The sequence below is a fragment of the Eptatretus burgeri genome, chromosome 4, assembly GCF_056783735.1.
Source record: "Eptatretus burgeri isolate ZD-2024b chromosome 4, Ebu_testis_v1, whole genome shotgun sequence".
Classification (NCBI taxonomy): Eukaryota; Metazoa; Chordata; class Myxini; order Myxiniformes; family Myxinidae; genus Eptatretus; species Eptatretus burgeri.
The window spans coordinates 16,102,279-16,125,865 of record NC_140964.1 but is presented as its reverse complement, the minus strand read 5'-3'; the positions used below and the strand labels follow the sequence as shown (position 1 = coordinate 16,125,865).

General features: G+C 43.9%; 2 protein-coding genes across 5 annotated transcripts in view; one reads left to right on the top strand and one right to left on the bottom strand.

The window, feature by feature from the left end:
• The window catches only part of LOC147027536 (homeobox protein Hox-A4-like), a 253,909-nt gene that overhangs the window by 70,318 nt on the left and 160,004 nt on the right, over positions 1 to 23,587 (bottom strand). For 2 of the 4 annotated variants that reach the window (XR_015057088.1, XR_015057086.1), the window contains exon 5: positions 16,902 to 21,422. The exons of 1 other annotated variant lie outside the window; for it this stretch is intronic. The gene's annotated coding sequence lies outside the window, so the exon portion shown is untranslated. Of the gene's footprint in view, positions 1 to 16,898; positions 21,423 to 23,587 lie in introns of those variants that run through there. One more of the 4 variants, XR_015057084.1, reaches the window with a different exon arrangement.
• Positions 1 to 23,587, top strand: part of LOC147027538 (uncharacterized) — a 184,303-nt gene that overhangs the window by 91,265 nt on the left and 69,451 nt on the right. The gene's annotated exons all lie outside the window — the stretch shown is intronic.

The window sequence follows — 23,587 nt, the reverse complement described above, 5'->3', positions numbered from 1 at the left end:
TAGGTCATAATTTTGGCACCCTCCAGGTGGGGGAGGGTATTATAAGTCTCCACCATTTACAATACAGTTGGTATTCCTGTCCCCACATTTTCCAGTGCAGTGAGGTATTTTGAATCATAAGCAGTGGATATGTTTTTGCTTCATGCACGTAACTTCAGTGGTTATTCTTTGGCAGGCATAACCTCTAGAGTCAGAAACTGTGATAGCATTTCATTGGTGGTAGCCTTTTGTGTGTTATTAGCCATTTAGTAACCCCATCCCAAAATAAACTTTTCTAAAACCGGCGTAAGACAGAAGAAGACATTCTATTTATAACTAATGGTTCTCTCTTATTTTAGGTTATATCTTCTATATATATGTAAGTATATATGTATGTATATATATATATATATATATATATATATATATATATATATATATATATATATATATATATATATATATATATATATATATCTACATAGGATTGGAGTCCCACTGTTCCAGAAATGTGGAACTCGAACCTGGGCAAGGCTCGTTGACATCATGAAGGTTGCTGCCTCTGTAGGGCTCTCATTGGGATGCATACATATACAGGATGTCACACTGTCACTGTGTTTGCAGGCAAAGGGAACACAAGCACCTTGAAACTTTTGACTAGCAACAGGGAAACCCAGGACACATTCCTAGAGTTGGGTCATATATGCGACCTCTTCCGAGAATTGATAGATGAACTGGAGGCATTTACTTGCCTCCTCTATGCACCAAAGGCATCATCCACTAAGGTCAATGATCTCAGGTATGACCTATTCTGTGCAAAGAAAGGTGAGATAGAGAGCCACCAGCTTCCACCATGCAGGGACTGCTTAGTGAAACACGCACAAAGAGCCAACTACCAGGCTGCAATATGGAGGCGATGTCTTGAACAGGACCTGAAAGTACCAAGTCCTGTTGGCTGAGGATGGAAGATGGAGAAGGAAGAAGGAGTTGAACAGTTGGTGGTGCACTGGATGGATGGTCAGCCAGCACCTGAGGCAGTCCTTGATTTATTGGCCTGCAATTGTAAAAGGAAGTGTTCACTACCAAAATGTTTGTGTTTGTCAAACGGACTGAAATGCACTGATATGTGCAGACTGCCAGACTGTGAGAACCAGGCATCCATCTTTGAGTCAGACGATGGGGAAAGTTTTGATGAAGATATTGAAGAAGTGGATAATGATTATGATTTTTAAGTTCATCTTGAACATTTTATGTCACTTACAATCGGTGCATATGATCAGAGACGTCTTCGAAACTATAAAGGACTCGTCTTTGGTTCACAAGACAATATGTTTATCAGCAACACATCGGGCCTAGGTCATGGCCTTGTTGTGTGGAACACCACGTTTGTGTTTCTATTCTGTAATTTTATACCCTACAACAGATTGTGTTTCATTTTCACCTTTGTCTCATTCATCAGATTGCACATGATTAACCATCTTGCTACTGTCTTATTGGTTTATATTGTGTAATGCAGGTGTTTGATACCTTCATATGTACATTATTGAGTATCTAAATCCGTGAAATTCTGTATTTTTTGAGAAATTACAGGGAAAAAAAATATTAATCTTGTTTATGAACATGCTATCATTTACCTTTGTTTGATTCTTGGAAAGTATCCTTCAATAACAACAGGGAAAATATCATGACATTGACCAAACTACATAAATCCATCCAAATTAGGTGTTTTTTTTATTTGGGGGGGGGGGCATCGGGCCCATTGTATCGGGCCCACAACACATCGGGCCATTGTATGCAATACTGATCTTAATATACAACATACAAAAAAAATTTAGATTTTTGGATTTCTTAATAAATTTGCTAAACACCCATGTAATTATATTGTTCCAGAACTTTTATTTATTTTCCACAGTAAATGATAGACAAATACTTCTCGAAAGGCGGTATGATTTATCACACAGGAAATAGACACTGATATATGTGTCATCAATGACATACCTTTCAACCCAGGCATGTTTAGCACTTTTTGTTGAGAAGCAAATGATCCGAGCAAAAGATGAGACAAATTTCAATGTTAATGTGTGACTGATAAAAAAAAAATGTTGTTAAGTTGAAGTAGGATGTCTTTCCTTGTCCTGGCCATTTTGCACAAAAGCTTATTTAATGGTAGGCATATAAACAGGGTGATAACATAAAAAAGCTACCACCGATGCAATGCTATTACATATGTTCTAACTCTAGGTTTATATACCTTGCCAAAAATCACTATGATAATTATTCCTCCCAGATGGTACTGACCAACCCTACTGGCTCATGGACTAAAGAGTCTAGATGGAATCAATTCAGAACTGTTGGAGGAGGAGCACAACACACACACACACACACACACACACACATTGCTCATATATATATATATATACATATACATATATATATATATAAATATATATATACATATATATATACATATATATATATATACATATATATATATACATATACATATATATACATATACATATATATATACATATATATATATATACATATATATATATATACATATATATATACATATATATATATATACATACATATATACATATACATATATACATATATATATACATATATATATACATATATACATATATATATATACATATATACATATATATATATATATATACATATATATATATATATATATATATATATATATACATATATATATATATATATATATATATATATATATATACATATATATATATATATATATATATATATATATATATATATATATACATATATATATATATATATACATATATATATATATATATATATATACATATATATATATATATATATACATATATATATATACATATATATATATATATACATATATATATATACATATATATATATACATATATATATATATATATATATATATATATATATATATATATATATATATATATATATATATATATACATATATATATATACATATATATATATATATATACATATATATATATATATATACATATATATATATATATATATATATATTTATATATATATATATATACATATATATTTATATATATATATATATACATATATATTTATATATATATATATATACATATATATTTATATATATATATATATACATATATATATATATATATATATATATATTGTTGCGGTCTTCGCGCCCGCCGGCGTGCGACGGCCACGTAACTCGAATCGCGGCACGTCGCCCACCGGACGGACAATCCAGTCGTGACCCTCTCGGACTAACGCCGGGAACCAGTCACGGGTGGACCTTTCGGTCTCACCGCGATCGAGCCAATCAGCCCCCGCGTGGGATAGGGTTGCTCGCCAAATTCGAACTACCTAAGTACCCACGCGGAGGGTAGACCGGGCGATCGCACCTCGCCGCAGGTCGACTTCGGACACGGGCCACTTAAGCGACCCGTTCCGTACTATCAGAATAACCGAGCGGTGTTATCGTCGACCTCGACGGTTCGATTAATTATCGGGCGTACTCAGCCCACTACCAACCCTTTACGTGAAGCAAGATGGGGATTCAATGGAGGAAAAGACGAAGCGAAGCGGGAAAACAGTTCAACAATAAAGCACATTTATTCGCGACGAACGGAAAGCACACAAATACAATTCCACCAAATGCACACAAAAAAAAGAAAACACAATTCCATTTACACAAAAAGCAAACATAAAAGTGAAAACACAGTGCAGAGCTAATACCGACTACCGAGCACACGGCAACACTTATACAATTCTACTTCACAGACGGCGCCGACAACACATACCCAAAACCAAGGAAAAGAAATACCCTCAAGAATGGGGTAGGCCTGAGGCCGAGACCGGGTCGGGCCTACCCGTCTGGTGATGAGACGCGGAGCGGCGATGGCCCCGCAACCCGCGGGCCTCGTGGACAGTGCCTGGCAGGGGGTGGGAACGGGGCCCCCTTGGTCGCACTATCTCAGCGCGGGGGAAACAGGAGGGGGTTGCTGATGCTCGGGGTATAAAGGATCTTTATTATGTGCGACGAGCGTCTCCACCTCGGCCAGGTCGCGCTGTCGGCCTCCCTCGGGTGCAGCTTCCTGCACGACGCGAGCACCCCCTCGTCTGGTGTCGCCGCCTTTCCACAGCTCCGTCCCCTCCGTTCCGACTCCACCGCACACGACGAGCAGCTCCACCGCCCGCGAAGTCTTGACCCTCTGCTTCCGACTCTCCTCTTCTTGACTCTCCGACCTCGTTCTGCTGACTCTCCCTCGTTCTCTCTTGCGACTCTCCGACCCCTCGTTCTCGTTCTGCTGACTCTTTCGCTCCGACTTTTACGACTCCTTTGACTGACGAACACCGTCCTTTTATCCCCCCGTAACTTCGCCTTTGACCCCCTCCCTTTGACCTTTCACCTCGCTCACCATTGGCCCGAGAAAAAGTGGGCGTGAAGGCTTTTTGATCCACAAATTTGCATATATCGATCGCCCTGGGGGCGGGGCCAATTCGCCCCTCGCTCACCGATTGGACGGCAAAAAGTGGGCGTGTCGTTTTCGATCCGTTTTTGAAGCAGAAAATCCGTGGTTTTGTACACGCTGTTCAACGTGCGCTCTGCATGAGTCCAGCATCGGTGCCCATGAGTGGCGCGAGATGACGGTGATGCGATGGTGGCGAGTTGTGACGGTAAAGGTCGTGGCGGTTGTGGTGAAGCGGTGGTTGTGGTCGGTGGTTGATGTTGTGGTTGTGATCATGGCGGTTGGTCCAAAATAAAGATAGTAAAAGAAAAACGGCTATCCTGAAGAGTCGCAGCTCGTATAAATGACATGTATTCCCACTAGACAACGGGTTTGGGCCTAACTACACATGCACTTACCGAGATACCTCACCTAAGGGACCTGAATGGTGGTTTGCGAATCTGGTAACCACAACACTACCCCCTTCCCTTTTTACAGACTCGTCCCGAGTCGTCAAATTTTCGTGTGCCATCATGTGTAGTTTTCCCCTAGTACACTTTACCTACGGATCCCTGAGTGCGACATTCATGGTATTCGTGTCCCCAAAATAAATAACCTGAGGGCTGCGTAACTATCTAAACAAACTCACTCATACGGACGACTTAAATAAAATTGCCGGCGCTAAGACAAACATGCCGGGGGCGCACTCATATGTACAGTACATCTTAACCTTAACTTACAAATTTTACACTAAACCATGGCCCAGGATCATTGACTCTGCAAAAGAAAGCAGTTAGCAGGGAGCCAGGCTGCCCACATGCAGTCTCTGGCTCAAACAATGCAGGTGACAGGGAACGTGGCTGGCTGCTCACACGCAGTCCAAGGCCTTCCCTTTTGAACTGAACGCAGTGAACCACAACGGTGCATGGGCTGCACAAACGCAGTCTCCGTGCCAGCTCAAGTGGCACACGCAATGAGCACAACGAATGGATGGATGAATGGATGGACCGAATGCAGTGAACCACAACGGTGCATGGGCTGCACAAACGCAGTCTCCGTGCCAGCTCAAGTGGCACACGCAATGAGCACAACGAATGAATGGATGAATGGATGGACGCAAAACACGGTGCACGGGCTGCCACTGCAGGCCCGTGTTGTAGCTGCCAACAGGGCAGTTCTCGCAGCTTGCAAACTGTTGCCTTGATCCTGGCGCACATGGAAATGAACAGGGGGGGGGCAAAGCAAAAATTGAACGGGGCTGGTGAACCTGGGCAGTGGGCATGGCATGGCAAAGGCAGCAGGCAAACACAGCCCGCAGAAGAAGGCCGCTGCAGGCAAACACAGCCGGCAGATGAACTGGCCGGCACAGGCCTTGACGCAAAACACGGCCAGCCGATGGCACAGGCCTTTCAGCACAGCAGCTGCAGACGATCCAGCCGGCACAGGCCTTGCAGCAAAACAACAGCTGCCGATGAAGTTGGCCGGCCTCCGCCTTGAAGCAAAACACGGCCAGCCGATGAAGTTGGCCAGCTTTTGCCGTTCAGTGGAGGTTGGTGGAGGGAGTGCGGTGGTGCTGGCCACTTGGAAGGCGGGCTCGGACCTACCTACCTGTCTCCCTCCCACCTATCGCCTTTGCCTGTCACTGTCTATACCCACTCCCTTAATTTGTGAAAAACCAATTTAGCCCCCACTTATTTTTTATTTTTACTTCCCCACTATAAATCGTCCCCTAACCCCCTTTATCGTCCTTGTTCGGCTAACCTATCCTGTCACCTAGCCTACTCCCAACCCCTAAGTTCCCTTCCCGGAGGGGAATAAGGGAGAGCTAACGTCCTGTGCCGAGGCCCAATTAAAGCCTCAGGATGGCCTCCCCAGAGTTCGGCGATCTATAACCAAAGTGGGTCCAGCGGCCCACAACGAGAGCGAGGGGATGGATGGTGCGGAGGGGTACATCTCCTAATCTACCCTAACCATTTAACTGTTAAACTACCCCGGGGCTTTCAACAAGCGCCTCTCGCTTAAACTATTGGTTCTATAAACCCAGATTCCCGTCGCCTGTGTTGGTGTCCTTACAATTTCGGGCCTCGCCCCCCAATTTTCTCTCCGTGCCCTCACACGGTCTCCTGGCTGGGACACGTGGCTCCCTTTGGCAGGCACGACCCTCTGCCGAATCTCCCGCTATGGCACCCCCGGGCACTACACTGCCTCCGAGCCTACCAGCTCCCTAACACCGGGGAGTGCCCCCCATGGCACCTCCCCTGAAACGCACACGTGGCAGGCTGGCCTCCCGGGCCCCTTTCCGAGGGTCACCCGTGCCCACAACACTGCCCACGCGGCCAATGGCGCCCCGGGCCCCCGCACCAAGCAGGCGCACCCGTGCCCACTACGCTATCCCGGCCCCCCATGGGCCCTTGGCCTACCACGGCCGACTAGCCTGGTGCCCGGGGTACCCACTCAGCGATACTCACCTTTCGCAGCCACGCTCCCAGCCCGTCAACAGGGCTCCTGCACCCCTCCAAATGGGTCTCGAGCCTACTTTCCCACCAACAACAAAACAACCTCCATTTTTCAATTTGACTAACCCCGCTAACTCACTCTACACTGACCCCGGGGTCCCTTGGGCGGGAGTCACTCCTCCCCCCAATCACTCATCGCACCATGCATTCCCCATTCACTCCATACACACAGACCCGCTGGCCTCACTCACTCACCAAGCACATGCTTCCAATTCACTCACCAACAACTCTTCAACACACACACACCACTGAACTCTGCCATCCTTCTAACTACCTCCCCTAACTAACTCGTGCTCCCACGTCGTCCCTTAAACTAGTAGCACGTTCCTTTTAACACTACGTAGCTAAGCTACGTCCCCACTACACATTCACTGTCTGTCTCTGTCTCCAAATAAATCATTTTATTTCCCAACCTAAATCTGGCTACAATCCCTCTAACTAATCCATTCCACGGACTCCATGAGGACTTACCCCTGCCCCATGAAGTCGGTCTAGCTAAGCTAACCCTTCCCCCTAACTAGTTTCCATCCTGTGCCCAGGTAAGGGGGTCCTTCACCCCTTGCCCAGGAATCCTGTGCACCCGAAAGTGTGGCTTGCTTTTTTTTTTTTTTTTTTTTCCCATGCGCAGCACCTGCGCGGCAACTCAGAGCTCGCGCACTTTGCACCTGCCCGTGACGTCATGCAGCTGCACGTGTTCCTCGTCCCTCCTTGGACGGTACCATCCGGCAGAGATACCCCTCCTGCCGGATTCCAACCCCACGTGCAGCCATGACGTCACCGTGCGCATAAAAAAAAAACACAAGCCCCACGTTTCGAGGGGTTCCCCACGCGAACACATGTGCTTTGCCCGTTGGAGCTTAACACACACGATCGCGTGGAGAACCCGTCCGGTCCAAATCCATTTACCTGCCTAAACTTTGTCCGTCCGCGGGATCGGCAAATCCACCGCGTGCGTTTCCGGACCGGGACTTCACTCTCGCAAGCGAGCACGTGGTGGTCTCGTGCGTTGCACAGCACGAACCGCGTGCTCACTGCTGGGCGAACCCGGCACGGTCCTCGAAACAACTACAGCCGCTACTCGGCTTTCTTTCCTTACATGTCGCCGTCGTCGCCATTCAACCCACGCACACCTGCGTGTCACGACGCACACAGTCCACTCCATCACATTCACACGGGGAGACGCGGCTGCGTGCTCCCGCATGCCAACCGACATCTCCCTTACATACCGCTCTCTCACACACACGGTCTCCCTGGCACACAGCGACCTTGCACACGGCCGTTCACTCACGCGTGCCTCACTACTCACACAAACCATACTACTCACACGTGGTGCTCCATTCACTCGCGCGGGGGCACTCACCCGCGGTGCCTCACCCACACACGCGGGGGCACTCACCCGCGGTGCCTCACTCACACACGCGGGGGCACTCAACCGCTGTGCCTCATCCACACACCGTGCTTCACTCATACACGCGGGGGCACTCACCCGCGGTGCCTCACTCACACTCCGTACCTCATCCACACACGGTGTGCTGGGAAGCACGTACTCCGGCAACATCGCCACCACACCACTCACACGTGGTGCCTCATTCATACTGGCCGTTTCATCCACACACACGGCCTCTCTCACACACGGTGCCTCATCCACACACGGCGTGCTGGGAAGCACGCACTCCGGCACCATCGCCACCACACCACTCACACACGGGGTCGCACTCACACCTTGCACCACACACACAGGGACAACCACACTGGGGATTTGTGTCCCCACAAGGGTCTCCGGGGCCTCTATACCCCCCAAGCTCTCCGTGCACCCGTCCACAGCACTCGTCCCCTCAACCTCGCAAAGCACGACCGAACTCACCTGGTCGTGACTCACCTCAAGGGGGCATACTCCCTCCCCTCGTTCCTGGAGGAGGCCATCCAGGTGCTCGCACTGGGTCTCTACCCAGTCCGCCAGCTCACCCCCATTGTCCTCCACTACCTCCGTGTGTGTGTGTGCGTCACTTACCCCGTCTTCATCGTCCAGTCTTCCCTCAATTTTTTCTGTCTCCCGTGTCTCTATACATTTTCTCTCCTGGTTCCTTTTTTCTGTCTCTTCCTGGTTCCTTTTCCTTTCCCATCTGAGTCGTTCTTTCTCTCTGAGCCCCATTAGCTGTTCGTTCTCCCTCCGTTTTAGTTGTTCAATTTCACACTCATAGAGTTGTTGTTTTCTTTCCCACTGTTCCTCCTGCTCTTTGTTTTCCAATCTCATCGTTTCTTTCAATTGGCTCATTTCCTTCCTGTGTTTCATTCGCTGTTCTCTCACGACTCTTCCTCGTTTCCTCTCCTGTCCTTCCTTCTCCAGTTTCATGGTTTGCTTCATTTGGTTAATCTCCTTTTTGTGTTTCATTTGCTGCTGTCGAATTACTCTTCTTCATTTCCTCTCCTGTCCTTCCTTCTCCAGTTTCATGGTTTTCTTCATTTGGTTAATCTCCTGTTTGTGTTTCATTCGCTGTTCTTTGTCCATCTCGTACTCCAGCCTCAGCTTTTCTTTCAATTGGTCAACCTCAGATTCATGTTCTTTTTGTTTTCTATTCCATTGTTCCTCTCGTTCTTCCCTCTCCAATCTCGTTGTGTCCTTCAATCTCCTGATTTCTCCTTCCTGCTTCATTCCTTGCTCCTTTACTTTCTCCTCGTATTCGAACCTATTTTTTTCCTTTTGTCGTTCAGTTTCAAATTCATACTCTTTCAGTTTTCTATTCCACTGTCTTTCTTGTTCCTCCTTCTGCAATCTCGTCATTTCTTTCAACTGACTGATTTCTTTCTCCTGTCTCATTCGTTCTTCCTTCATTACTCTTTCTTGTTCCTCATTCTTTCGTCTGGCCTTCGCTTCCAGCTGTTCGATCTGTACAGTGTGGTTTCTTAAAGTTTCATTTTCCGTTCTCTTCCTTTCCTCTTTTAACACTCTCAGTTCGTTTTGTAGTTCCCTCTCTTTGTTTTGGTGTTTCTGTAACTCAGAAACTTTATTTTCCAATTCCTTTCTCATCTCCGCACACTCAGACTTTGCTTTGGCTTCTAACTGTTCTTCCGGCTTGCGCTTGTGGTTTTCTACCCGTCTTCCCAGTTCCTCTGTCTCCGTTTTTCCCTCCAGTCCCAGCTTATCAACTCTCTTCGTCATGTCTTGAAGTCTTTTCTCACACTCCACCGTTTCGACCTTCAATCCCTCCTCTGTCTCCTCCTGGCTTTCTTTTAATTTTTCTAATACCTTCTTTACCTCGTGTCTCGTCTTACACGTCTCCCGAATTATTTTCTCGCCCGCCCCGACCGCGGGCCTGACAGCCGTTGCACTCCCCCCAGCTCGTTCGTCCCAGCACGTGGCAGCGCCATTTTCTCGCCCGTGGTCCGCGTTTCGCTCCTCGCCATTGCCATAATGCCTGCCTGCAGGCCTATGCCCATGCTCTGCATCTCACCCCGCATTTCTTTCATTTGGTTTTTCGCTTCGAGTGCGTTTCCATCCATTTTTTTATTTTCCATTTGTTGCGTATTTCTCTTCATTTCGTTGTTCCTTTCTTTCATTTCGGCATTCCTGTAATCCAGTTTGTCATTTATGCTCTGCACGAGTTCCATAACGTGCTGTATTGTCACCTGCCCTGGCCACTCCCACTGACTACATTTAGCGGTGGGGTTATAATAAAAACCGACCAGATGAACGGCATCGATGCCTTTCCCAACCTTCTGGTACGGGTTTCTCTTGCACGGTGATCTCGTCCTGAGCCATGGATTCTACATTACTATTACACATACCTAATCCACCCGGCACCCGCTCGCCTTGAGACGCCATCTTGCTTCTCGTGAAGGGTTAATTTCGCTCGCTCGTAATTTGGAGGGAATCGGGGGTCGCTTCTCTCACCCCTGGACCGATTCCCGTGAATTTAGCCGGAGACAGGAGAGCCTGTTTTCCTGTTCTCCGATACCAGTGCCGCGAGGAGGGCGATGAATTTGTATCGCACGACCTGACACCAGTGTTGCGGTCTTCGCGCCCGCCGGCGTGCGACGGCCACGTAACTCGAATCGCGGCACGTCGCCCACCGGACGGACAATCCAGTCGTGACCCTCTCGGACTAACGCCGGGAACCAGTCACGGGTGGACCTTTCGGTCTCACCGCGATCGAGCCAATCAGCCCCCGCGTGGGATAGGGTTGCTCGCCAAATTCGAACTACCTAAGTACCCACGCGGAGGGTAGACCGGGCGATCGCACCTCGCCGCAGGTCGACTTCGGACACGGGCCACTTAGCGACCCGTTCCGTACTATCAGAATAACCGAGCGGTGTTATCGTCGACCTCGACGGTTCGATTAATTATCGGGCGTACTCAGCCCACTACCAACCCTTTACGTGAAGCAAGATGGGGATTCAATGGAGGAAAAGACGAAGCGAAGCGGGAAAACAGTTCAACAATAAAGCACATTTATTCGCGACGAACGGAAAGCACACAAATACAATTCCACCAAATGCACACAAAAAAAGAAAACACAATTCCATTTACACAAAAAGCAAACATAAAAGTGAAAACACAGTGCAGAGCTAATACCGACTACCGAGCACACGGCAACACTTATACAATTCTACTTCACAGACGGCGCCGACAACACATACCCAAAACCAAGGAAAAGAAATACCCTCAAGAATGGGGTAGGCCTGAGGCCGAGACCGGGTCGGGCCTACCCGTCTGGTGATGAGACGCGGAGCGGCGATGGCCCCGCAACCCGCGGGCCTCGTGGACAGTGCCTGGCAGGGGGTGGGAACGGGGCCCCCTTGGTCGCACTATCTCAGCGCGGGGGAAACAGGAGGGGGATGCTGATGCTCGGGGTATAAAGGATCTTTATTATGTGCGACGAGCGTCTCCACCTCGGCCAGGTCGCGCTGTCGGCCTCCCTCGGGTGCAGCTTCCTGCACGACGCGAGCACCCCCTCGTCTGGTGTCGCCGCCTTTCCACAGCTCCGTCCTCTCCGTTCCGACTCCACCGCACACGACGAGCAGCTCCACCGCCCGCGAAGTCTTGACCCTCTGCTTCCGACTCTCCTCTTCTTGACTCTCCGACCTCGTTCTGCTGACTCTCCCTCGTTCTCTCTTGCGACTCTCCGACCCCTCGTTCTCGTTCTGCTGACTCTTTCGCTCCGACTTTTACGACTCCTTTGACTGACGAACACCGTCCTTTTATCCCCCCCGTAACTTCGCCTTTGACCCCCTCCCTTTGACCTTTCACCTCGCTCCCCATTGGCCCGAGAAAAAGTGGGCGTGAAGGCTTTTTGATCCACAAATTTGCATATATCGATCGCCCTGGGGGCGGGGCCAATTCGCCCCTCGCTCACCGATTGGACGGCAAAAAGTGGGCGTGTGTCGTTTTCGATCCGTTTTTGAAGCAGAAAATCCGTGGTTTTGTACACGCTGTTCGACGCGCGTTCTGCATGAGTCCAGCATCGGTGCCCATGAGTGGCGCGAGATGACGGTGATGCGATGGTGGCGAGTTGTGACGGTAAAGGTCGTGGCGGTTGTGGTGAAGCGGTGGTTGTGGTCGGTGGTTGATGTTGTGGTTGTGATCATGGCGGTTGGTCCAAAATAAAGATAGTAAAAGAAAAACGGCTATCCTGAAGAGTCGCAGCTCGTATAAATGACATGTATTCCCACTAGACAACGGGTTTGGGCCTAACTACACATGCACTTACCGAGATACCTCACCTAAGGGACCTGAATGGTGGTTTGCGAATCTGGTAACCACAACAATATATATATATATATATATATATATATATATATATATATATACATATATATATATATATATATATACACATATACATATATACATATATACATATATATATATATATATATACACATATACATATATATATATATATATATATATATACATATATATATATATATATATATATATATATATATATATATATATATATATATATATATACATATATATATATATATATATATATATATATATATATATATATATATATATATATATATATATATATATATATACATATATATATATATATATATATATATATATATATATATATATATATATATATATATATATATATACATATATATATATATATACACATATATATATATATATATATATATATATATATATATATATACATATATATATATATATATATATATATATATATATATATATATATATATATATATATATATATATATATATATATATACATATATATATATATATATATACATATATATATATATATATATACATATATATATATATATATATACATATATATATATATATACATATATATACATATATATATATATATACATATATATATATATATATATATATACATATATATATATATATATATATATATATATATATATACATATATATATATATATACATATATATATATATATATATATATATATATATATATATATATACAGTTTGACAAGAGAAAAGAATAGTTTGGTAAGTGTGATTGTCTGATTGTTATGGGTCTTTTTTGACACATCATAAATGCTAAATTTTGTCTGATGTATAATAAAGCATAATTCCTTTTGTCAGCCCTATAAAACTCTGGGAAAAGGTACTCTTCGTGAAATCAATGCAGTAACTCCTCCAGCCCTCCCTTCGTCCCCCCAACCACCACAAAAGTTATATGAACGACATGATTAACAATAGTCCAAGACATGCCAGAAAAGTAACAAGATGCTTATATTTTCAATAATGTACATTAAGATGTTTTCTTTTCAATCATATACTTTCATGTAGTGGGGCAACTTAGTATAACAATTGTGCATTTTGTGAGGAAAGCACCAAATTTGGCACAATAGTAGCCTAACATATTATGAATAGACTTGGATATTGGGCCATCTCAAATTCAGCCGCTGATGGCTGTGGCAGCCATTTTCCACTGCCATCAAAAATTTGAGATGGCCCAACATCCAAATCTGTTCATAATATGATAGGCTACTAGTGTGCCAAATTTGGTGCTTTCCTCACAAAATGCACAATTGTTATGCTATATTTAGCTAAGTTGCCCCACTAATGTTCAAATTTTAAAAAGTTGGCATGTCTTGGAACGTTGTCAGGATCTTGCTCAAATTAGTTTTTGAATACAGTACTGTTGTGTAAGTACCAACTTGTTATAAAATATTGCATTTGGGAAGACTGTATGGTTATACAATCGGCGTTGCTGAGTTGCATTCTGGGAATCGTGACATCACCAAAGGTGCCATATTGAAAGGCAGCTCGCAGCCATGGCAACAACATTCTATATCGGACAGAGCAGGTATGTAAAACAGGTCAATTGTACCCCGAAATAATATACCGTAACACAGACCATTTGGGAATAAAACACAGGTTTGTGAGGGACAGTATGATCGTGGGTACTCATCGGCTTGGTATCAAAATGTTTTTTGCTGCTTGGTGGACTTGCCCAGCATGTCCTCGTGTTTTACTTTGCTGTACATTTAACGGTAAAAATTTTGTCCTGGCAGCTTGGTGGCTTAACTGTAAATTCAAAGGCACTTTTTAATGGTGTGCACATACAGTTATAAAAAAATCAGAAACTAATTTGAAGAGTTCAACATGATCCTCCTCATCGTGATGATTCTTGGAGTTTGCGAATGGATATTAAACAATTCTGGGTTTCTAGATCGACAACATGCCTTTGCAGACAATAAACAGCGTTTCCAAAGCTGAAATTAATGACAGATCAAGGAGAGCCTTATCGATGAAGGGAAATGCTTGAGTAGAGCAAAAGTGATCACATTCACAGCAACTGTAATATCAGATTAATTTATATAATGAAGAGGTACCAGGCGTTGCCTGGTGCTGTTCTAATCCCATTGGCATTTTAAAGAAATCAAATTTTGTTTTATTTTCGATTTTTTTCTTGATACCCACAAAGGAATGTGGTCAGGATAATTTAATATTACCTTTCTTCACATAGCTGCAAAGGCTTAGGCACTATAGGGCGATTAAAAAAAAAAAAATCCAATTTCAATTTTTTCTTTTTTTTGCCGAAAACCCTCCCCAGCACTCACTGAAGAACTGAAAGTTTGACGAAGAAACATTTGGAAATCTCAGAAAAATGGCGACAGACACACACCATATTATACGTGACATTATAGATATTGTTGCGGCATTGCGAAGCCGACACATCCCCAACGCAATGCCACCCAACATATCGTGGTCCCGAAACAGTTATTTCATTCACATTCATTTAGTTCGCCCTTCCATTATGTTTAATGGGGAAATGGGACAAGATGTACTACGTAAGGCTTTGTTCGGTCTTCAATCCCCCTTTGCTATTCTTTGTTCTATTTTATTTCACACACAATCTCCTTCACATATGCCTGCATGCCAGACTAAACAGGAACGTGCAGCGATAGCCTCATTAGCATACGTGCACCATTTCCCTGTTTGAACTGCACACCATTCACCAATGGATGCTTCACCTTGGACCCTCACCATACTCAGCACGATGCTATAACCCTCACCATAATAACCATAACGCCTCCTAAAAATCCCCACAGTAACCTACGCTCAACTTCCTCACCACAATTGCCAGACACTACAGTCTCTTCACCACAACTGCCTCAACCATTCCCAACACTCCAACGTCCTCACCACAAATGTTACAGCACTTTCCCCACCTTACTACAGCCGCCGCAACCACTGTTATCTCCCTGGACACTCACCACTGTCCTTTGAGATGCCAGGAAACACAGGTTTCTGCGAGTCAGAACACTTTGGCATGTAACTCAAAGAGAAAATGTGCTGGGACTCATTCGACAACGTCTGAGTAGCCCGAGCGCTCTGCTAAATACGAAAGATTGAACGGAGCTCAGCACATATTCCTGGCTGGAGAGCGCTCCTGAAAACCCATGCCCAGTGTAAGTCTCAGAGCTCTGTTGCGTGGCCAGGCTGGGAGGCAAATGAAGCCATTTTTGGCTCCGAAGTCTGGCGGGGTAGGGTTACTCCTCAGGTTGGCGTTTACGTGCCAATTGGAATACTCAGAAATGCCTACAAGGCCTTTTGATCCATTTTCTCGCTCCTCCTTTACCGGGGCTCTATAAAGATAGCGGCAGAAAGCCGACAAAAAGCTGATCGGATCTGAATCACTCACCAAGCTGGAGCCAGGCGCCACTCACCAAGCCCAAGCTTTGAGAACAGCGCAAGTCATCAAGGGTGATCGAGTCATGACCAAGCAGGGCGGAGCGAGCAGCCAACGGCATTACCGAGATGTTGCCAGGGTCATTGCCGGGTAATCACTGGGTCATCGGAGCACGGCTGCGTTCTGCAACCAATACTGATTACCCTTTACAGACTCTCTTATATGCCCATTTAAGCTATCCTCTCATGTGTCTATCTCTCTCATCTACTGTCTCATCCACTGCAGATGCAGAAACTAAAAGAGCAACAATAACCAATACGCACCTACCTCACACTTCCTCTACTGCATCACACCTGCACCTCATTCTCCCCTCATTTGCACCTGCCATTCACACACCAGAGACGCCCCCAGTTTTCTTCCCTCCTCTCCCCTCCTAAAGGCCCGGTCACACCTTGACGTTTTAGCCAGCGATGGCAACGTATTAAAATGTATGTAAAACGCTGGCTTACGTTGAACTTTTGATGGTTTTTAAAAAAGATTCGGACGTACTCATAGCGACTTGGTCTTATGTATAACGCATTGGTAACGGACACAGAACGTTTCGTTGTGTTATAGATAACTTATACCAACGAATGCTGAACCTGTTGTCGGCCTACACAACCGATGCCCAACGATAGTCTAACTTAGGCATAGCGCGTTGCACGCATCGCCAACGATGTCGTGACGTAGCCTATTAAAAGGCTGACGCACAACGATTCGAATCATAACTGCCGTAGAAATGGAAGTGTCAACATCGCGGTCACAGCTTGGCGATCTTGCCAGCGTATGCCGACCTAAGAAAAATGTGTCTAAAACGTTGGGGCACGTCAAATACGGTATGAGTAAGTTTGGTATACATGAGTAGAACGCGAAAGTACGCTATCATACGTCGTAGTAAGTAGAGTACGTCAAGAAATTTTAAACATGTTCAAAATTTTACGACGTACTCGGCGTATGACACACGTTCCGCATGCGATGGGGATAAGTTTTGCACACGATATGTGGACGCTTACACACGTCCACAAAGGCTACTTATAAGCTACTCATAAGTCGAAACACGTCGCGGTAATGTCTTTTTTACGTGAAACTTATTTCTAACTTATGTTTGACGTGCTTTGAACAAATTCTGTACGTAGTCCCAACACACATCGACGTATGTAGATGTATTCCAATGACGTCTTCTGGTTGACAAAAAAAAAAATTTTTTTACGTGTTTCTAGCTTACAACTGCCATATAAAGACGTGTTCCCAGCGGTTTTGGGAATTGGTATATAAAATGGTGTTCATAAAAGGGGAACCCAACAGTGTTTTCGAGTCCTTTTTGAGTCGATGTCCATGTCATCAGTATCAGTATCAGTATTAGTATTAGTAGTAGTTTGTTCATGTTGGCAGTAGTAGGTGAGTGTGAGGGGGAGGGTGTGGGTTATGATGGATCGTCCTTGCGTCCGCGTGTCCACGGGTAGGAGACATCTTTGCACCATTGTTCGAAGTTCTTCGCGGCTAATTTTTTATGGGGCTTTTTCAACAATGAGCTATAGCTTGTTTTTACGATTTAGGTCTATTCATAACGGGTTGGACAAATGCACAATGAACTAATAATGTGCATAGAGCGCTTTGATTACTTATAGATACGATATACCAACGAATAATTATCGTGAAGCCGGCGTTCACAAACTATGCCCAACGATAGCCTAACTTATCCATATCGTGCGGCAGTTTATCTTTGCCGGTGACGTGGGGTTTGCTATTCATTGGCTGCCACTCAACGATTTAAATGGCTGCATCTCCACTATTGAAAGTAGACGCTTGCGCTCAACAATTGGATTTTTTTTTACACTCAACGACTTTTAAACGGTACCACTCAGCTATTTTCATTGTTTACAATGAACGATTTAAATTGCTGTCACTCGCCTTTGTTTTTTGACGCTGGTGCTCGGAAATTTTAATCGTTTCTATTGAACGTGCTAAATCGCTCAAACTCCACTATTGAAAGTAGACGCTTGCGCTCAACAATTGGATTTTTTTTTTTTACACTCAATGACTTTTAAACGGTACCACTCAACTATTTTCATTGTTTACAATGAACGATTTAAATTGCTGTCACTCGCCTTTATTTTTTAACGCTGGGGTTTGGAAATTTGAAGCGTTTCTTCTGAACGTGTTAAAACGCTCAAACTCGACTATTTTAAATAGACGCTGCCAATGGACAATTGGAATCATAGCCAAGCTAGACATCGAAGTGTGAACATCCTCGTCATGCCGAAGAAAAGTTTGAAGAATGCTGCAAATAAGTGTCCTGGCCATGGCCGTGGATGCTGACGCAAGGACGATCCATTATACCGACGTCTTTCAGCCTATGAGTAACTTAAAAGTAACGTCTGTCGATGTGTGGCAACGATCGCGCAACGTACCAACAACACGTTAATCATAGGTTTGAAATAAGTTTCAGGTACGCTAAACATTACCTCGGCGTGTCTCAACTTATGATTAACTTACAAGTAGCATGTGTTGACGTCTGTCAACGATCGCAGACCGTGCATACAACTTGTGGCCAGCGTAGCGGAACGTGTGAGTCATACGCCGGCATACGTCGTGAAATTTCAAGCATGAAAAAATTTGAGGACAACCAAAAAGTACAACGTTTAAAGCCAACGTACAATGACGTATGGCAGTGTTTTTCAGCGTGCTCTCAATGTTATCAAAACTTACCCATAACGTATTCAACGTGTGCCAGCGTTTTAGAAAAAAAATTCAAAAATCGGCATACGTTGGCTAAAACGTCAAGGTGTGACCGGGCCTTTAGTGATTGGGTTACATAGGTCCAGCGACCGCACCAGGTACCAAGAGGTAGCTTACACCTCAACTGATTCTCCTCTTTCTGAACTCTCTAGCTTCCTTGGGTGTGTGTCTGAAGGTGCCTGTATTGTTTGCATTAAGTTAAAATTGCAGACAGTTAGATCTGGTTAGCTCAGCACTGTCTTCTTTTGTAAATTATAACTGCATTTTATTTTGCTGCACCCATAAATCCTTGCTTTCTCCTGCTGTACATATTGTAATAAAACCTTTAATTGTGCCACATGACCTTTCCTCACCTGTATAAATTGCCTATGTTATGAATGAACCCAGTCCGTTTCATCTTTTCCTTCATTGGTCCAGCATGGTCCGCACATTAGTTTAGCCGGGAAGTTTTGCCCCACTGAATTTGCTCTTGTTAGCCAGTGTGCACTCACTGTATCGCTCAGCAGTAATCCAGGTGTGTGCTGAGGGTACAGAACATAATTTATTCAGCTGTCCACAGGTAAGGTATCATGTGATGTCGTGTAACCCTGCTGGGATTGACAGTGCTAATTGGCATTCATGGTTGCTTTGCAACCCGTCGGTGTGTGGAGTTATCTGTGCCCGGCAGCCTCAGGACCAGGCGTTCGGGAGGGAACCAAGTGCTTCCTCTCGTGGCGAGCTTCGAACCCTGAGTGCATAACAATATTATATGCATACGTATCATCCACACACGATAATACGCTATTGGAGGTGGATACGTTGAGACTGGGTAAGTCTCCGTTCCATCTCTTGAAAGCAACCCACGTGTGGATATAGCAGTCAACAAGAGCATACGCGCACACTCACACGCAAACACGCACACCATACACGAAGGTAAATACTTTGAGACCTGGGAGGGTTCCGTTACACCTTTTGAAACCCACCTATGGAGTTAAAAACCAATCACACACACACACACGCACACACACACACACACACACACACACACACACACACACACACACCTCTTTATAGTATTGCATCTACATATACATACATCTATCTATAATTCCAGCAATCTGTGTGTGTGTGTGTGTGTGTCTGTCTGTCTGTCTGTCTGTCTGTCTGTCTGTCTGTCTGTCTGTCTGTCTGTCTGTCTGTCTGTCTGTCTGTCTGTCTGCGACCGCCGTTTCTCGACGACCGCCGGTCCGATCTCATTGAAACTTGCCAGGAATATTGCCGGGGACCCGCGGATGTGCCTTTTCGAGGTTTGATGTCGATCGGACAAGCGGTTCCCAAGTTACGGCCATTTATCTGTCGACCAATGACAAGACACGGTGCTATGACGTCACGAATGACATCACAATTAATGTTTATTTATTTATTCTTTTTTTTTTTTGCACGATCGATGGTCCGATCTGATTGAAACTTGCCAGGAATATTGCCGGGGTTCCGCGGATGTGCTTTTCAAGGTTTGATATTAATCGGACGAGTGGTTCCCAAGTTACGGCCATTTATCTGTCGACCAATGACAGGACACGGTGCTATGACGTCACGAATGACATTACAATTAATATTTATTTATTTTTTTTAATTATTTCTTTTGCACGATTGAAACTTGCCAGGAATATTGCTGGGGACCGGCGGATGTGCCTTTTTGAGGTTTGAGAGAGAGAGAGAGAGAGAGAGGCTGCACATACTGGCACTCACCTACGGGCCCGCCCCGACGGGCCCGTACTAGTACATGCAATTTTGGCAAAGTGTCACATTACATAAATATTAAAATACAGTGAAAGGTTTGTGCTAAATATGGCCTACATGATTTAATCGAGCATCACACCCAACAAATTGCGGCGATTTTAATGCCTTCTGGTCATTGAGTCCTTATAAATACAGGTGACATCCAAAGCTTCATTCATTCATTTAATCATTTTGTACATGTCTATTACATACACTGTACTCAAGTACACGACATTAAAGGTCCCACTTCCTTGACACAGGTGACGCAATGTATTCGTGCTTGCTTATTCATACCTAAAAATACAGTAATAAACAAAAATATTTCTCAATACTTTTAATATTTTCGTGTATTTTTAATTAGGTTTGTACATGCTCATATTATTTTTATTCACACTCCAAAGCAGACCGAATAAATATCATAATGTCTAGCACGATCGGTGTTTGCCATTTAGTAGAATGAAATATCCCCAAATTATCATTTATCCAACATTTTGCCCCATTGTATTAAGAAAAACAAGGTGTAGGTAGACCGTAGGGTTGTAATAAATGCATTCAAGGTGAAAGAACAATCAGGAACCCACGAGCAACATGTCAGGGTTGATCGCTCCATCCCACAGGAGATCCTGGCAAGATTCCCAAATCTTCTCCAGTGGGAAAGGCTAAGCGCTGGGCGTGGAATCGGGGCTCCTGCGTGACTGTTGCTGCTTTATTGCACAGAGCTAAAAGAAAAAATAAGGAGAGAGATGGGAACAAGACTTTACCCAAAAGTAACACAATAACTGCATCCTGCACCATGTGCTCTGCCCGGGCACGTCACGCTTGCACCTCACGCCCGGCCGACCCGCCTGTCGTTGCCGGCGGCATTTTCACAGCTCTCTTCTTGTGAAATGTGAAAACAAACTGCGAGTATCCATGTGTGTATTGTGTTCAAAGCAAACAACATGATTTCAAGTGGTGTATTGGTATTTTCACTTGCATCTTATAATTTTGAGAATCACTCCTATACTGCCACACACAAAACGACGATGCCACGTGTACAAAATGTAAATATCACTCATTTGAAATGTCATTTTGTAAACGCCACATTTATTTGCTGATATGAGTGAAGAAATGTCTCACTTGAGGTGTCAATGGGTATACGATGGCGTTTTAAATTTAAGTGGGATGTTGTTCAAAAGGTTCTCAGGATGAGAGCCATTGGTGGAGAGTGGTTAAAGTGTCTACTCTGAATCTGCGACATCTGGGCTTTGAACCCCGGCCGAGTCATGCCAAAGACATTATATAAACACAAAAATGGCATGTACTGCTTCCTTGCTTCATCCTTAACATTTAAAATGATGGCTCAATGACAAACAACCATAGGTTGGTCATAATAGTTCAAGCTTTGATGAGCTTCATGGCCTCCTCCTTCATTGAACTTCCTTGTAAGGGAACTCATATGATTATAAACGTAGACCTCACATTTTGCAAAACTCAAGTATAAACAGCACTATATATATATATATATATATACACACACAGGAGGCTGCAAAAGTAGGTATACAGTAAGGAATATACCAGTATTACCAGTATTGTAATAGTGGTGCTCGGATTCATTCATTAATACTAGATTAATATGTTCATTATTGATATGTTTATTATTGGTATGTTATTATTGATATGCTTGTCTCATCAATAAAATACGTTTTGTGCACACGTTTTGTTTTTCATTACTGTGTACCTACTTTTTGCAGCCCCCTGTATATCTATCTATATATATATATATATATATATATATATATATATATATATATATATATATATATATATATATATATATATTAGAAAGGATCTACCATATAAAATACAATGTGTGTTTGTGTATTTGTTTGCGTGATGTCTGTCCCCATTCAAAAGGACAATTTAAGAAGGGTTTTAAAGGCCAATCTTTTAACATGACTGTGCGTTCACTACAATCTATTTTTTGAGGATAAAAAAAAACAAAAAACATTTTCCATTACAGAATAATTATCTCTTCTTTTGGAAATGTAGACGGTGACTTGCAACCGGGACTCAATGGTGGTGTACAGAAGTGTTTCAAAAAATAACAATAAATACAAGGTGCAGAGAGGTGAAATTTGCTGCACATCATGTGAAACACGTGTGGAGTAAAACGAGTGTTCATTTACATACGTGTGATGTCTAATAAATAGAGAAAATTTATTCACACCTGGCACTCGGCCAAGGCTTCAGGCTTTGGCACTTTCATGAGGCTGTACCCTCGAAATGAAAGGTGCCACAAGATAAAGAAAATAGGGTGACATTTGCCCATGTAGTGTTTTTAAATAATGCTTTTTCTTCCTGCAAAACAGCATATCTTCCAGTCTGAATATTTCAAATAAAATAATTCCAACCCGTCATTTTTGACGGGCTTTGATACTAGTTATTTGTAATCAGTAAGCCTGGTGTTAGGCTTTGTGGTTAGGGTGGTGGGCTTTGGATCTTAGGGTCTTGAGTTCAAGCCCCGTCAGCTGCTGAATTAACACCAGGTGGAGTTGACTAAGCCTGTCATCCCCCCAAGGGCGACAAAATGAGTACCAGTGAACAGGTAATAGGGGCATTGCATCAGTGGTGCCCCCATACTTGGTAGCCGTGGCGATGCTCCGTTGATCATAGCCAGTTGAAAGCATCGAATCATACCACCACAATAAGTGGAAGTATTAAAAAAAAAAAAATTATAATTAAATGTGATCACGGATTGAAGAATAAGCAAACTTGAGTACTCGTTCCAAGAACATTATTAACACCCCCCCCCCCCAACAAACATACACCTGAAAGGAAATGGATTCATGGACGTAAATAATGAATAAAAGGCTCACTGATTTTCCACGCTGATTTAATAAAG